The following is a 17337-nucleotide window of genomic DNA, read 5'->3' on the forward strand; positions in this document are numbered from 1 at the left end:
AATAGCTTATTCCAGGTTTTCCCCTTTAAAATATATTTTCAGGCATTATTTTAATTGTAATTTAATAATTATTGTAAAAACATTAATCAAATGAACAAATTAATTGATAAACATTGACAAAATGTCATTTGCAACATTTATTATAATGATTTTATAAAGTTTAAATATGCTTAGTAAGCAGACACTGCATGAAAAGTGGGATTTTCGTCAGTATGTGACACTGTAGATTGCCGTGAAACTTCAGGTTTACGACTGTGCACAGCAATTTGCAGGCAACACCGAAAACTGCCGTAAATTGTCGGAAATTGTCGTGGGCCTTGCTTGGCAGTTGTCCCCCCATGACCCCCCCTCCCCTTTATTCTAGGGGAGGCTTTATCATGTAAATGAACATGCTGTGAGCTACACAAATGCAAATCAGAGTAGCAGCAGGGGGAGTTTTATCTAGGTTCTGAATTTTTTTGACTAAAACAAGTTTAAAGTTTAAGTTAAAATGTTAACTTAAATTTAAGTTAAATGTACTCGTTTTAGTACACATTACTAAATTTTTAGGGCAACCAGTTTGCTCCAATTTTTTAAGTAGATTCAACTTGTCCGGGCTCACAGTGTAGATGAATTACTCTGTATGTCATTAGCAATAACCAATGTTATGTAAAAAAAATAAAAAAATACAGGACAGCAGTTCATGTCTTCAACCTTTAGAGAGGTTATGTGATGCAACAAGACAATGAACCAAAGCACACAAATAAATCAAGTAAAGCATATAGTTTACATACCAACATTAATTTTTCCACCCTGCACTGTGAATGACTTTTTAAATGGCTATTAATCATAAATGTGAAAAGTACAAGTTTGTTTGTTTATAGTTAAGTCAGATTGTGTTTTTCTGTAATTGTCATTTTAAATTGAGCTCACACCACATTTTATGAATTATCAATGCAGATTTTCAAGAGGTGGTTTCCTGGACAGGGTTTAAATTATGCCAAAAGTAGGCCTTAATCTATTTAATCGTGAGTTAAAAATTTTTTGCCTGGAACAAAGATTAAGCACAGATTACTAACACCTGGACTATGAGTCCTGAACTAAAATAAACTGGATTCATTTACAGTTTTATCTAATTGCTTACACACAATTTCTGAAAATATGGCTCCATTTCTTGTAACTCTACACACAAAACATCAGACATCTCTTGCAAAAGCAACACTTTGTGCAAAACTATTTTAACTATTTCCAAAAATGTTGTTTTTGCATATATCTAACTACACAATGCACAACTGAGGAATTTACAGTTGAACTGAAATCAACTGAACTGAATCAACACTGAAGTCACTTGAGCTGAATATTGACACTATATTGGCTTGTTAGAGCCGGTTTACAGCAGAATTTGTTTTGAACTTGTTACTGAAGCTGCTGTGAAACAATATATTTTGTTGTATGCATATTCTTTCTTTCTCAAACCTTAGTTTTGATTTCTAAGTGATCAATTTATGTATAAGTGTTTTCACACATGATCATTGGCTGTATGGGTCCTCAGTAAATTAATGTGGCATTTAAATGGCAAAAGTTATTCTTGTCTCTATAACTTATGGCTTATAATAATGATATAATGAATAATATAAATAAAATGAATAACAAAACATATTTTAAATATAATTAAGTCATTTTATTATAGCACTCATCAGATGTTCCTGGAAACAAAACAGAGACAGAACAGTATAAACAAACTATACAACAAACTAAACACCAAATTACAAAAACATTATTATGTGAAAGTGAATAAAGTTGTGTGTGTTTTCAGTTATAAATATGTGCTGTGTAAATTAGCCTATACTTTTAGAAATTATATATAGCCTAACTTTAAAAAACAAACAATAACCCATATAGATAAATTATAATAATTGTATAATATTAAGCATTTACTTAATATACATTGTAACATTAGGCTACTTTACTCTAGCACAGTAGTCAGTTAAGCAATTAATTAATATCTTATATTAATATGTATGTAGCCTAGGCTACATCTAAAGGTAAGTCTGCTTAAAAAAAAATATTACACTTCGACATGTACAGAATGTGCGCGTTAAGAAACACGTTCAAATGTTTTTCTTAACATGTTAAAACTGTGCGTGAAGCGGAAAACAGGGCGTGTTGAAGGTTGAAACGATCATAAGTCACGCGTTTCGTATAAAGAGATTTGGCCCCAGGCGCGTTCCATATCAGAGCCCTAGTCCAATGAGGTGCGAGGTCGAGGTCATGGCCATGACGCGTAGAAGACGAGCTTTAAACTATTTTTTTTTATGTTTTTTGCTGCTTTCCTTTTTCGTGATCAACAATGACAGGACACCGTCTTCAACTCAATCTCTGCATGGACGCGACGAACTTTTTGGACTCATTTTCAGGAGGCTGTCTTCGTCTTCATAACTCTGAGGCAAACTGCAGTCGCTATGAACCAGAGCATGGGTAATGTAACGTTACGATTTAAAGAATATGCTTTTATTCAGCTGTATAAGGAAATTGATGCGTTAATAGATCCGAGCTTAAAACTGCACATTTTGTTTACACAGACTATCCTCGCCTCATAACGAAGCCGTGAGCTCTCATCTGCTTGGAGCGATTTCCGCGAGTCCAGATTTAACCGCTGATCACGACGAAATTGTGTGTAAGTAACTTCTAATGTGTTTCTCATTCCTTGTTTAATTTTACCGTGACTGTTTTTATTAATACCAGTCTCATGTAATTGTTTTCCAGCTGCCTGTAAGACGTATTATGAATCGACACGCCGGAGCTTCAGATACAAACAACCTGAAACTGCGAAGTTTAGCTCGGAGTCGATCAAGAAGAAAAAGGGTAAGATTTATTATATTAGATCCGTTTTTTGTCAATGTGAGTATTTTTCAGGCTGCTTATTGTCTTTATGGATTGTATTACAGTTGCTGGAAGCAAGAGTGTGCTGGATGAGGTGGACGTTTGGAAGTCCGCGACCATTGAACTCATGTTTGACGAGGAAGACGGCTTTGTTGACGGGGTGTCTGGATGGATTGTGCGGCCACCGCGCTCTCGCAGCCTGGAGCACGCCGAACTTTACATTACATTACGAGACATTACTGCTGCACTGTACATAGTTGTATGTTTAACAATAAAGCTCTTTCTTTGAGTAAAGCGCTGTGTTTTATAAATGAAGCCCTTTCTTTGAATGAACAGCTGTATGCTTATAAATGAAGCCCCTTGTTTGAATAAACGGCACGGTCCGTATAATTTTCCCATATATTCCTTGATGGTATGAATACTTCATAGCACAATAACATTAATATGAAACAAATTATTACAACATAAATTATATATTTATTATTATTATTGGGGTTTACATTTATAATGAGCAAGGGGGACCAATAATGATTGGTTTGCAGTGATCTGGAGCGCAAGGAGCGCAAGGCACTGCAGCGGGTGGTGAAAACTGCCCAGCGCATCACAGGGACTCCACTGCCTGCCATCGAGCACATCCAGAGGAAACGCTGCCTGCATCGAGCTCGCAGCATCCTCAAGGATTCCTCTCACCCAGCCCACAGACTGTTTTCTCTCCTGCCCTCCGGCAGGCGTTTCAGGATCCACCGGACCAGGACCAGCAGACTAAAGAACAGTTTTTTCCCCAGAGCTGTCTCTTTATTGAACTCAAACCCCCGTTGATCCACTTCCCTCATAAACTGATAACTCTCCTACCTCACATCTTCCTTCACTTTGTTATTTGCACTACCGACTGTTTATCACAGTAACAACTGTTTACATATGCATCTTGCACTGCCATATCTTAACTGGATTATGCTCATTTGCACTGCCGACTGTATTTATAGTACCAATGTTTACATTTGCATTTTTGCACTGTACTTCTAAATGTAATATGCAACCACTTTCCACTGCACTTTACACTTTTTTTTTCCGGATAGCTCTGTCCATAATTTATTGCACTACCCTAATCCACTGCTATTCCTCATATTAGCCTAACATATTATTGTATACCTCTATCTGTAAAATTCTGTTTATAGTAATAGCCATCTGTATATTGTATTCATAGTACATATTCACCTGTAAATTCTGTTTATAGTAATAGCCATCTGTATATTTATTCACTGTACATATTCACCTGTAAATTCAGTTCTGTTTATAGTAATAACGTCTCTCTATTTATACATATTTATACATATTCAGTACATATCCATGTCCTGCACTTACGCATCCATTGTATATCCTGCACTTGCTGCTATTGCACTTCTGGTTAGACCTAAACTGCATTTCGTTGCCTTGTACTTGTACTTGTACTTGTGTAATGACAATAAAGTTGAATCTAATCTAATCTAATCTAATCTGCCAACCAATCACGAGGGATTTTTCTTTTTTAAATGTAGTGGCTTCAGCCAATAGTGAGTGAGTAAATTCAAGTCTGGCCGTTGACTCTGGTTTCGCTGCTATTCATATGCAAATTAGAGGCGTCGCACCTCCGCGGGCTCTCTCAGCGGGGGGGCTCTCCACCTACGTCATGGTTCGTTTACGACAATTTGTGGAACAGACGAACGCGACGTTCGCTGCCTCTAAATTGTCGAAAACTGCCGAAAATTAGGGAGATTTCCAGGAGTATACAGGCGTTTACGGGGTCGAAAATCCCACTTTTCATGCAGTGAGAATGAACCAATGAGTGGTCTTCTGCTGCCATCTGGTGGCAATTTTAGGTAATAAGTTTTTAACATAATTGTGAATAAATAAATAACAATTTGATTGACAGTATTGGTTCTTGAGGCAAAGTTGTTCAGTATGAGGAGATCTATCATAATTTCTGCATATTATGTGGATGTTTTTTACCCCACCTGATTACAGAGATGGAAAATACCATTTACAGCCAATACAGGCAATTCACCATAGGGAATACATGGTTTTCCAAGCTTTTTAACAGTTATAGCGTCACCTATGGTCCGATCTCCATGAAACTCTGCATGCTTCTTCAGCATTTTATGTCACATATACATAACAAGTTCCGTGAAGTTTTGAGTTTTCCTTTAGGATTTATAGGCTTTTGAGTGTATTTAGCTACGCCCCTCTTCTAAATGACCCTGTTATAGCCATCTAAATGCAAAAGTTCAACTTTTTTTCGATAATTATTGATCTAGAGAGTCCAGAGAATTGTTCTAGACTAGTTTGGTTCCAATCGGGCAAAAATCCAGGGACTAGTTTGAAAAAGTAGTTTTTAAACATAATTGCAAATATTGAATGAACGGTTTGATTGACAGATATGCTTCTAGAGGCAAAGTTGTTCAGCATGAGGAGACCTATCATATGATATGTATATTTGGTTGATGTGTGCAACACCACGTGATTACAGAGCCATAAAACTCGTTAGCGCCAACTAGTGGCCGATTTCTTTCAAAATTCTTACAGACCTCTAGGGCCATGAGTCAAAGATGCCCACCAAGTTTCATTCCGATCGGCCTCCGTTAACCTTGTCTTAGAGGTGCTCAAACTTCATTAGCCGATAGCAGCCATGTTTTTTGAGATACGCCAATGTCCTCATAGACATATATGGTACCTTGGACCAAAACACTGCATACCAATTTTCAAGTCAATTGGACTAGCGGTCGGGTGGTTATAGCCATTTTCATGTTTTTTTCGTGTTATAGCGCCACCAAGTGGTCAATCGTCGCGATTGTTTTATCGTGACCAAAGACTTAGCCCATACACACGTGTACCAAGTTTGGTAAAGATATCTCATTTTGTTCTTGAGTTATAGCCATTTTAGTAAAATAGGCTCCTCCCACAACATTCGTTTTCCGCCCCTTTGCGACCTTGAAGCGAAATTTATACTTTTTTTTCGATAATTATTGATATTCAGACTCCAGAGAACATTTCTGCACTGGTTTGGTTCCGATCGGGCAAAAATCCAGGGACTAGTTCGCAAAAGTAGTTTTTTGACAAAATTCAAAATGGCGGAAAATCTATTATGACGGAAATGAAATCGGAGATATACGTTTTGTTCGTCAGGGACTCACCTTTCCAATGATATAAGACACTTGAGTCTACTACATACGGTTTAGGAGTTATGAGCAGTTTCGCGCAATTGATTGCTATAGCGCCACCTATAGGCCAATCTGGCTCATAATTTGATAACCTCTCCTCGATTTTTGTACTACCATCTGACAAAGTTTCAAAGCTCCAGCACTTACGGTTTGGGCTGCACGATGCGTTTTATGGCAGAATAATAATAATAATAATAATAATAATAATAATAATAATTAAAGCTGCAAGCAGCATTTAGCGGGGTTCAAGCCTTTAAGGCCTTTAAGCACACAAGCATCAAAAGACATTAAGTTTTATTTAGCAAGATTTTAAACGCTGAAATAATAGATGGAAAATTCAATTTACAGGCAATTCACCATAGGAAACATGGTTTTAAAAGGTTTTTAACAGTTATAGCGCCACCTATGGTCCGATCTCTATAAAACGTTTAATGCTTGTTAAGGATCTAATCTCACACATGGCCACCAATTTTCGTGAAGTTTTGAGCTTTCCCTTAGAATTTATAGGCTTTTGAGGGTTTTTTGCCACGCCTCTTTTCGAAATGACCCTGTTATAGCCATCCAAATGCAAAAGTTAAACTTTTTTTGATAATTATTGATCTAGAGAGTCCAGAGAACTGTCCTAGACTGGTTTGGTTCCGATCGGGCAAAAAAACAGGGACTTATTTGCAAAAGTAGGTTTTTAACATAATCACAAATATTTAATGAACGATTTGATTGACAGCAATGTTTCTAGAGACAAAGTTGTTCAGTATGAGGAGATCTATCAAATTATATCAATATTGTGAGAATATGTGAAACATCACGTGATTACAGAGCCATAAAACTAATTGGCGCCTACTAGTGGCCAAATTCTTAAAAAATTATTACAGACCTCTAGGACCCTGAGTCAAACATGCTCCCCAACTTTTGTTCCGATCGGCCTCTGTTAACTTTGTCTAATAAGTGCTCACATTTCATTGGCCAATGGCGGCCATGTTTTTTGAGCTACGCCAATTTCCTTTATAGACATGCGTGGTACCTTGGACCAAGACACTGCATACCAACTTTCAAGTCAATCGGACTGGCAGTCGGGTGGTTATAGCCCTTTTCATGTTTTTTTATGTTATAGTGCCACCAAGTGTTCAATCCTCACAATTCTTTTTACCTTGACCAAAGACTCATCCCATACACAAGTGTACCAAGTTTGGTGAAGATATCTCATTTCGTTCCTGAGTTATAGCCCTTTTAGTAAAATAGGCTCTGAAACAGGCTTCAAACCAGTTGTTCCATTATGCATGGTTACACACACACACACACACACACACACAATATTTTTGAGATATGTTATTGTGAAAATATCTTTTAATGGTCTATGAGCATGTCACATTTTTTTGTGAAATGCACCACGTTCTAGTATTATTTACTATGATTAACCATGTATCTATAACCATAGATCAATATTAGAGTGTAGTACAATAAAATGAACAGCGGGGGGCAGCAAAAGACCACATATTGGTCATTATTTTCATATGAACTCTGTCATTTTCACCTTTTTAACTGTTATAGAGGCAAATATTGTCCTATCTGTCTGAAAATTGTCATGCTTGATTGGAGGCATATTACACATGTTCTGACTTGTTTTTAAGAATATCTGAGCATTCATTGAATAGATATAGGCATTTGGGGACACTTGGTCAAGGCCAGACACACACACACTTTTTTAATGCTATGGTCTATAATCATTTCACATAGCTCTTTGTAACTATTAATCAGATTTTTAAAAATTTATTCAGAAACATAGGACTACACACACACATTTTGTTGTAGTTACAGACATTTGAACTTTATGATGTTGCAGTAAACAAAATGTTTCCTGCAAGTCTCCTTCAAGATTCACATTTCTCAATGTGACAATTGTCAATAGTAATACTTAATAGATTAATTTTAACTAAATGTGATAGCAAATGTTAAAATAGTGATTTATTTAAAGCTGAAAATGACTTGTATATCAATATTAGAGTGTAGTACAATAAAATGAACAGCGGGGGGCAGCAAACGACCACTTATTGGCTTAATATACCATTATTTTCATAATTTTCAGCTTTTTAACTGTTATAGAGGCAAATATGGTCCTATCTGTCTGAAAATTTTCATGCTTGTTTAGAGGCATAGTACACATGTTCTGACTTGTTTTTAAGAATATCTGAGCATTCATTGAATAGATATAGGCATTTGGGGACACTTGGTCAAGGCCACATCTTGAAATAACCCAGTTATAGCCATTCAGATGCAAAAGTTTAACTTTTTTTAAAAATAATTATTGCTCTAAAGAGTCCAGAGAATTGTACTGCCCTGGGTTGGTTCTGATCAGGTTGAAAAATCTATGACTAGTTTGCAAAAGTAGGTTATTAACATAATTGTGAATGTTTAAATAACGATTTGATTGACAGTATTGGTTCTTGAGGCAAAGTTGTTCAGTATGAGGAGATCTATCATAATTGATGCATATTATGTGGATGTTTTTAACCCCACCTGATTACAGAGATGGAGAATACCATTTACAGCCAATACAGGCATTTCACCATAGGAATACATGGTTTTCAAAGCTTTTTAACAGTTATAGCGCCACCTATGGTCCGATCTCCATGAAACTTTGCATGCTTTTTCAGCATGTTATGTTACATATACATAATAATTTTCGTGAAGTTTTGAGTTTTCCTTTAGGATTTATATGCTTTTGAGTGTATTTTGCTACGCCCCTCTTCTAAATGACCCTGTTATAGGCATTCAAATGCAAAAGTTCAACTTTTTTTTGATAATTATTGATCTAGAGAGTCCAGAGAATTGTCCTAGACTGGTTTGTTTCCGATCAGGCAAAAATCCAGAGACTAGTTCGCAAAAGTAGGTTTTAAACATAATCGCAAATATTTAATGAACGATTTGATTGACAGCAATGCTTTTAGAGGAAAAGTTGTTCAGTATGAGGAGCCCTATCATATGATGTGTATATTTGGTTGATGTGTGCAACACCACGTGATTACAGAGCCAAAAAACTCATTAGCGCCAACTAGTGGCCGATTTCTTTCAAAATTCTTACAGACCTCTAAGTCCATGAGTCAAACATGTCCACCGAGTTTCATTCCGATCAGCCTCCGTTAACCTTGTCTTAGAGGTGCTCAAACTTCATTGGCCAATAGCAGCCATGTTTTTTGAGATACGCCAATGTCCTCATAGACATATATGGTACCTTGGACCAAGACACTGCATACCAATTTTCAAGTCAATCGGACTAGCGGTCGGGTCGTTATAGCCATTTTCATGTTTTTTTCGTGTTATAGCGCCACCAAGTGTTCAATCGTCGCGATTCTTTTATCGTGACCCAAGACTCAGTCCATACACATGTGTACAAAGTTTGGTAAAGATATCTAATTTTCTTCTTGAGTTATAGCCATTTTAGTAAAATAGGCTCCTCCCACAACGTTCGTTTTCCGCCCCTTAGCGATCGTGAATAGAAATTTCAACTTTTTTTCAATAATTATTGATATTCATACTCCAGAGAACATTTCTGCACTGGTTTGGTTCCGATCTGGCAAAAATCCAGGGACTAGTTCGCAAAAGTAGTTTTTTGACAAAATTCAAAATGGCGGAAAATCTATAATGGCGGAAATGAAATCGGAGATATACATTTTTTACGTCAGGTATTCAGCTTTCCAATGATATAAGACACTTGAGTCTACGACATACGGTTTAGGAGTTATGAGCAGTTTTGCGCAATTGATTGCTATAGCGCCACCTATAGGCCAATCTGGCTCATAATTTGATAACCTCTCCTCGATTTTTGTACTACCATCTGACAAAGTTTCAAAGCTCCAGCTTCTACGGTTTGGGCTGCACGATGCGTTTTAGCGGAGAATAATAATAATAATAATAATAATAATAATAATAATAATAATAATAAAAATCAATACAATTACAATAGGGTTTCAGCACTTCGTGCTTGAACCCCTAATTAAAGCTGCAAGCAGCATTTAGCGGGGTTCAAGCCTTTAAGGCCTTTAAGCACACAAGCATCAAAAGACATTAAGTTTTATTTAGCAAGATTTTAAACACTGAAATAATAGATGGAAAATACCATTTACAGTCAATACAGGCAATTTCCAATAGGAAATACGTGGTTTTAAAAGGTTTTAAACAGTTATAGCGCCACCCATGGTCTGATTTCCATAAAACTTTGCATGCTTGTTAAAGATGTGATCTCACATATGCATAACAATTTTCGTGAAGTTTTGAGTTTTCCCTTAGAATTTATAGGCTTTTGAGTGTATTTTGCCATGCCGCTTTTCTAAATTACCCTGTTATAGCCATTTAAATGCAAAAGTTAAACTTTTTTTCGATAATTATTGATCTAGAGAGTCCAGAGAATTATCCTAGACTAGTTTGGTTCCAATCGGGCAAAAATCCAGGGACTAGTTCGCAAAAGTAGGTTTTGAAAATAAACGCAAATATTTAATGAACATATTAATTGACAGCAATAGTTCTAGAGGCAAAGTTGTTTGGTATGAGGAGTTCTATCAAATGATATGCATATTTCATGGATGTGTGCAACACCACGTGATTACAGAGCCGTAAAACTCGTTGGCGCCAACTAGTGGCCGATTTCTTTCAAACTTCTTACAGACCTCTAGGGCCATGAGTTAAACATGCCCACAGAGTTTCGTTCCGATCGGCCTCCGTTAACCTTGTCTAATAGGTGCTCAAATTTAATTGGCTGTGGCGGCCATGTTTTTTGACATACGCCAATGTCCTCATAGACATACATGGTACCTTGGACCAAGACACTGCATACCAATTTTCAAGTCAATCGGACTAGCGGTCGGGTGGTTATAGCCAATTTCATGTTTTTTTCATGTTATAGCGCCACCAAGTGTTCAATCGTCGGGATTTTTTTATCGTGACCAAAGACTCAGCCCATACACATGTGTACCAAGTTTGGTAAATATATCTCATTTTGTTCTTGAGTTAAAACCATTTTAGTAAAATAGGCTCCTCCCACAACATTCGTTTTCCGCCCCTTAGCAACCGTGAATCGAAATTTCAACTTTTTTTCGATAATTATTGATATTCAGACTCCAGAGAACATTTCTGCACTGGTTTGGTTCCGATCAGTCTAAAATCCAGGGACTAGTTCGCAAAAGTAGTTTTTTGACAAAATTCAAAATGGCGGAAAATCCATCATGGCGGAAATGAAATCGGAGATATACGTTTTGTTTTTCATGGACTCACCTTTCCAATGATATAAGACACTTGAGTCTACGACATACGGTTTAGGAGTTATGAGCAGTTTCGCGCAATTGATTGCTATAGCGCCACCTATTGGCCAATCTGGCTCATAATTTGATAACCTCTCCTCGATTTTTGTACTACCATCTGACAAAGTTTCAACGCTCCAGCCCTTACGGTTTGGGCTGCACGATGCGTTTTAGCGGAGAATAATAATAATAATAATAATAATAATAAAAATCAATACAATTACAATAGGGTTTCAGCACTTCGTGCTTGAACCCCTAATAATAATAAAAATCAATACAATTACAATAGGGTTTCAGCACTTCGTGCTTGAACCCCTAATAATAAAAATCAGTACAATTACAATAGGGTTTCAGCACTTCGTGCTTGAACCCCTAATTAAAGCTGCAAGCAGCATTTAGCGGGGTTCAAGCCTTTAAGGCCTTTAAGCACACAAGCATCAAAAGACATTAAGTTTTATTTAGCAAGATTTTAAACACTGAAATAATAGATGGAAAATACCATTTACAGTCAATACAGGCAATTTCCAATAGGAAATACGTGGTTTTAAAAGGTTTTAAACAGTTATAGCGCCACTCATGGTCTGATTTCCATAAAACTTTGCATGCTTGTTAAAGATGTGATCTCACATATGCTTAACAATTTTCGTGAAGTTTTGAGTTTTCCCTTAGAATTTATAGGCTTTTGAGTGTATTTTGCCATGCCGCTTTTCTAAATTACCCTGTTATAGCCATTTAAATGCAAAAGTTAAACTTTTTTTGATAATTATTGATCTAGAGAGTCCAGAGAATTATCCTAGACTAGTTTGGTTCCAATCGGGCAAAAATCCAGGGACTAGTTCGCAAAAGTAGGTTTTGAACATAAACGCAAATATTTAATGAACATATTAATTGACAGCAATAGTTCTAGAGGCAAAGTTGTTTGGTATGAGGAGTTCTATCAAATGATATGCATATTTCATGGATGTGTGCAACACCACGTGATTACAGAGCCGTAAAACTCGTTGGCGCCAACTAGTGGCCGATTTCTTTCAAACTTCTTACAGACCTCTAGGGCCATGAGTTAAACATGCCCACAGAGTTTCGTTCCGATCGGCCTCCGTTAACCTTGTCTAATAGGTGCTCAAATTTAATTGGCTGTGGCGGCCATGTTTTTTGACATACGCCAATGTCCTCATAGACATACATGGTACCTTGGACCAAGACACTGCATACCAATTTTCAAGTCAATCGGACTAGGGGTCGGGTGGTTATAGCCAATTTCATGTTTTTTTCATGTTATAGCGCCACCAAGTGTTCAATCGTCGGGATTTTTTTATCGTGACCAAAGACTCAGCCCATACACATGTGTACCAAGTTTGGTAAATATATCTCATTTTGTTCTTGAGTTATAACCATTTTAGTAAAATAGGCTCCTCCCACAACATTCGTTTTCCGCCCCTTAGCAACCGTGAATCGAAATTTCAACTTTTTTTCGATAATTATTGATATTCAGACTCCAGAGAACATTTCTGCACTGGTTTGGTTCCGATCGGTCTAAAATCCAGGGACTAGTTCGCAAAAGTAGTTTTTTGACAAAATTCAAAATGGCGGAAAATCCATCATGGCGGAAATGAAATCGGAGATAAACGTTTTGTTTGTCATGGACTCACCTTTCCAATGATATAAGACACTTGAGTCTACGACATACGGTTTAGGAGTTATGAGCAGTTTCGCGCAATTGATTGCTATAGCGCCACCTATTGGCCAATCTGGCTCATAATTTGATAACCTCTCCTCGATTTTTGTACTACCATCTGACAAAGTTTCAACGCTCCAGCCATTACGGTTTGGGCTGCACGATGCGTTTTAGCGGAGAATAATAATAATAATAATAATAATAATAATTAAAGCTGCAAGCAGCATTTAGCGGGGTTCAAGCCTTTAAGGCCTTTAAGCACACAAGCATCAAAATACATTAAGTTTTATTTAGCAAGATTTTAAACACTGAAATAATAGATGGAAAATTCAATTTACAGGCAATTCACCATAGGAAACATGGTTTTAAAAGGTTTTTAACAGTTATAGCGCCACCTATGGTCCGATCTCTATAAAACGTTTAATGCTTGTTAAGGATCTAATCTCACACATGGCCACCAATTTTCGTGAAGTTTTGAGCTTTCCCTTAGAATTTATAGGCTTTTGAGGGTTTTTTGCCACGCCTCTTTTCGAAATGACCCTGTTATAGCCATCCAAATGCAAAAGTTAAACTTTTTTTGATAATTATTGATCTAGAGAGTCCAGAGAATTGTCCTAGACTGGTTTGGTTCCGATCGGGCAAAAAAACAGGGACTTATTTGCAAAAGTAGGTTTTTAACATAATCACAAATATTTAATGAACGATTTGATTGACAGCAATGTTTCTAGAGACAAAGTTGTTCAGTATGAGGAGATCTATCAAATTATATCAATATTGTGAGAATATGTGAAACATCACGTGATTACAGAGCCATAAAACTAATTGGCGCCTACTAGTGGCCAAATTCTTAAAAAATTATTACAGACCTCTAGGACCCTGAGTCAAACATGCTCGCCAACTTTTGTTCCGATCGGCCTCTGTTAACCTTGTCTAATAAGTGCTCACATTTCATTGGCCAATGGCGGCCATGTTTTTTGAGCTACGCCAATTTCCTTTATAGACATGCGTGGTACCTTGGACCAAGACACTGCATACCAACTTTCAAGTCAATCGGACTGGCAGTCGGGTGGTTATAGCCCTTTTCATGTTTTTTATGTTATAGCGCCACCAAGTGTTCAATCCTCACTATTCTTTTTACCTTGACCAAAGACTCATCCCATACACAAGTGTACCAAGTTTGGTGAAGATATCTCATTTCGTTCCTGAGTTATAGCCCTTTTAGTAAAATAGGCTCTGAAACAGGCTTCAAACCAGTTGTTCCATTATGCATGGTTACACACACACACACACACAATATTTTTGAGATATGTTATTGTGAAAATATCTTTTAATGGTCTATGAGCATGTCACATTTTTTTGTGAAATGCACCACGTTGAATAGACCACGTCATTCATTGAATAGATATAGGCATTTGGGGACACTTGGTCAAGGCCACATCTTGAAATAACCCAGTTATAGCCATTCAGATGCAAAAGTTTAACTTTTTTTAAAAATAATTATTGCTCTAAAGAGTCCAGAGAATTGTACTGCCCTGGGTTGGTTCTGATCAGGTTGAAAAATCTATGACTAGTTTGCAAAAGTAGGTTATTAACATAATTGTGAATGTTTAAATAACGATTTGATTGACAGTATTGGTTCTTGAGGCAAAGTTGTTCAGTATGAGGAGATCTATCATAATTTATGCATATTATGTGGATGTTTTTAACCCCACCTGATTACAGAGATGGAGAATACCATTTACAGCCAATACAGGCATTTCACCATAGGAATACATGGTTTTCAAAGCTTTTTAACAGTTATAGCGCCACCTATGGTCCGATCTCCATGAAACTTTGCATGCTTTTTCAGCATGTTATGTTACATATACATAATAATTTTCGTGAAGTTTTGAGTTTTCCTTTAGGATTTATATGCTTTTGAGTGTATTTTGCTACGCCCCTCTTCTAAATGACCCTGTTATAGGCATTCACATGCAAAAGTTCAACTTTTTTTTGATAATTATTGATCTAGAGAGTCCAGAGAATTGTCCTAGACTGGTTTGTTTCCGATCAGGCAAAAATCCAGAGACTAGTTTGCAAAAGTAGGTTTTTAACATAATTGCAAATATTTAATGAACAATTGGATTGACAGCAATGGTTCCAGAGGCAAAGTTGTTCAATATGAGGAGGTCTATCAAACGATATGCATATTTCGTGGATGTGTTAAACACCACGTGATTACAGTGCCATAAAACTTGTTAGCGCCAACTAGTGGCCGATTTCTTTCAAAATTCTTATAGACCTCTAGGGCCATAAGTCAAACATACCCATCGAGTTTCGTTCTGATCGGCCTCCGTTAACCTTGTCTAATTGGTGCTCAAATTTAATTGGCTGTGGTGGCCATGTTTTTTGACATACGCCAATGTCCTCATAGACATATATGTTACCTTGGACCAAGACACAGCATACCAATTTTCAAGTCAATCGGACTAGCGGTTGGGTGGTTATAGCCATTTTCATGTTTTTTTCATGTTATAGCGCCACCAAGTGTTCAATCGTCGGGATTTTTTTATCGTGACCAAAGACTCAGCCCATACACATGTGTACCAAGTTTGGTAAAGATATCTCATTTTGTTCTTGAGTTATAGCCATTTTAGTAAAATAGGCTCCTCCCACAACATTCGTTTTCCGCCCCTTTGCGACCTTGAAGCGAAATTTATACTTTTTTTCAATAATTATTGATATTCAGATTCCAGAGAACATTTCTGCACTGGTTTGGTTCCGATCGGGCAAAAATCCAGGGACTAGTTTGCAAAAGTAGTTTTTTGACAAAATTCAAAATGGCGGAAAATCTATTAGGACGGAAATGAAATCGGGGATATACGTTTTTTTCGTCAGGGACTCACCTTTCCAATGATATAAGACACTTGAGTCTACGACATACGGTTTAGGAGTTATGAGCAGTTTCGCGCAATTGATTGCTATAGCGCCACCTATAGGCCAATCTGGCTCATAATTTGATAACCTCTCCTCGATTTTTGTACTACCATCTGACAAAGTTTCAAAGCTCCAGCACTTACGGTTTGGGCTGCACGATGCGTTTTACGGCAGAATAATAATAATAATAATAATAATAATAAAAATCAGCACAAATACAATAGGTGTTCAGCACTTCGTGCTTGAACCCCTAATTAAAGCTGCAAGCAGCATTTAGCGGGGTTCAAGCCTTTAAGGCCTTTAAGCACACAAGCATCAAAATACATTAAGTTTTATTTAGCAAGATTTTAAACACTGAAATAATTTAATTGGCTGTGGCGGCAATGTTTTTTGAGATAGGCCAATGTCCTCATAGACATACATGGGACCTTGGACCAAGACACTGCATACCAATTTTCAAGTCAATCGGACTAGCGGTCGGGTAGTTTTAGCCATTTTCATGTTTGTTTTGTGTTATAGCGCCACCAAGTGTTCAATCGTCGCGATTCTTTTATCGTGACCAAAGACTCAGACCATACACATGTGTACCAAGTTTGGTGAAGACATCTCATTTCTTACTTGAGTTATAGCCATTTTAGTAAAATAGGCTCCTCCCACAACAGTCGTTTTCCGCCCCTTAGCGACCGTGAATAGAAATTTCAACTTTTTTTCGATAATTATTGATATTCAGACTCCAGAGAACATTTCTGCACTGGTTTGGTTCCGATCAAGCAAGAAACCTAGGACTAGTTTGCAAAAGTAGTTTTTTAACAAAATTCAAAATGGCGGAAAATCTATCATGGCGCAAATGAAATCGGAGATACACATTTTTTTCCTCATGGACTCACCTTTCCAATGATATAAGACACTTGAGTGTACGATATACGGTTTAGGAGTTATGAGCAGTTTCGCGCAATTGATTTCTATAGCGCCACCTATAGGCCAATCTGGCTCATAATTTGATAACCTCTCCTCTATGTTTGTACTACCTATTGGCCAAGTTTCAAGTCTCTAGCCCTTACGGTTTGGGCTGCACGATGTGTTTTACTGCAGAATAATATTATTTTGTGTGTAGTACAATAAAATGAACAGCGGGGGGCAGCAAACGACCACTTATTGGCTTAATATACCATTATTATCAAATGAACTCTGTAATTTTAACCTTTTTTAACTTTTATAGAGGCAAATATTGTCCGATCTGTCTGAAATTTTTCATGCTTGTTTAGAGGCATAGGATACATGTTCTGACTTGTTTTTAAGTAGATCTGAACATTCATTGAATAGAGAGATGGAAAATTCAATTTACAGCCAATACAGGCAATTCACCATAGGGAATACATGGTTTTCAAAGCTTTTTAAC

At 37.0% G+C, this 17337-nt stretch overlaps 1 protein-coding gene across 1 annotated transcript in view; it reads right to left on the bottom strand.

Annotated features, from left to right (window-relative positions):
• The window catches only part of steep1 (STING1 ER exit protein 1), a 200526-nt gene that overhangs the window by 113701 nt on the left and 69488 nt on the right, over positions 1–17337 (bottom strand). The gene's annotated exons all lie outside the window — the stretch shown is intronic.

The sequence above is a fragment of the Gobio gobio genome (genome assembly GCF_949357685.1).
Source record: "Gobio gobio genome assembly, chromosome: 4".
NCBI classification, from domain to species: Eukaryota; Metazoa; Chordata; class Actinopteri; order Cypriniformes; family Gobionidae; genus Gobio; species Gobio gobio.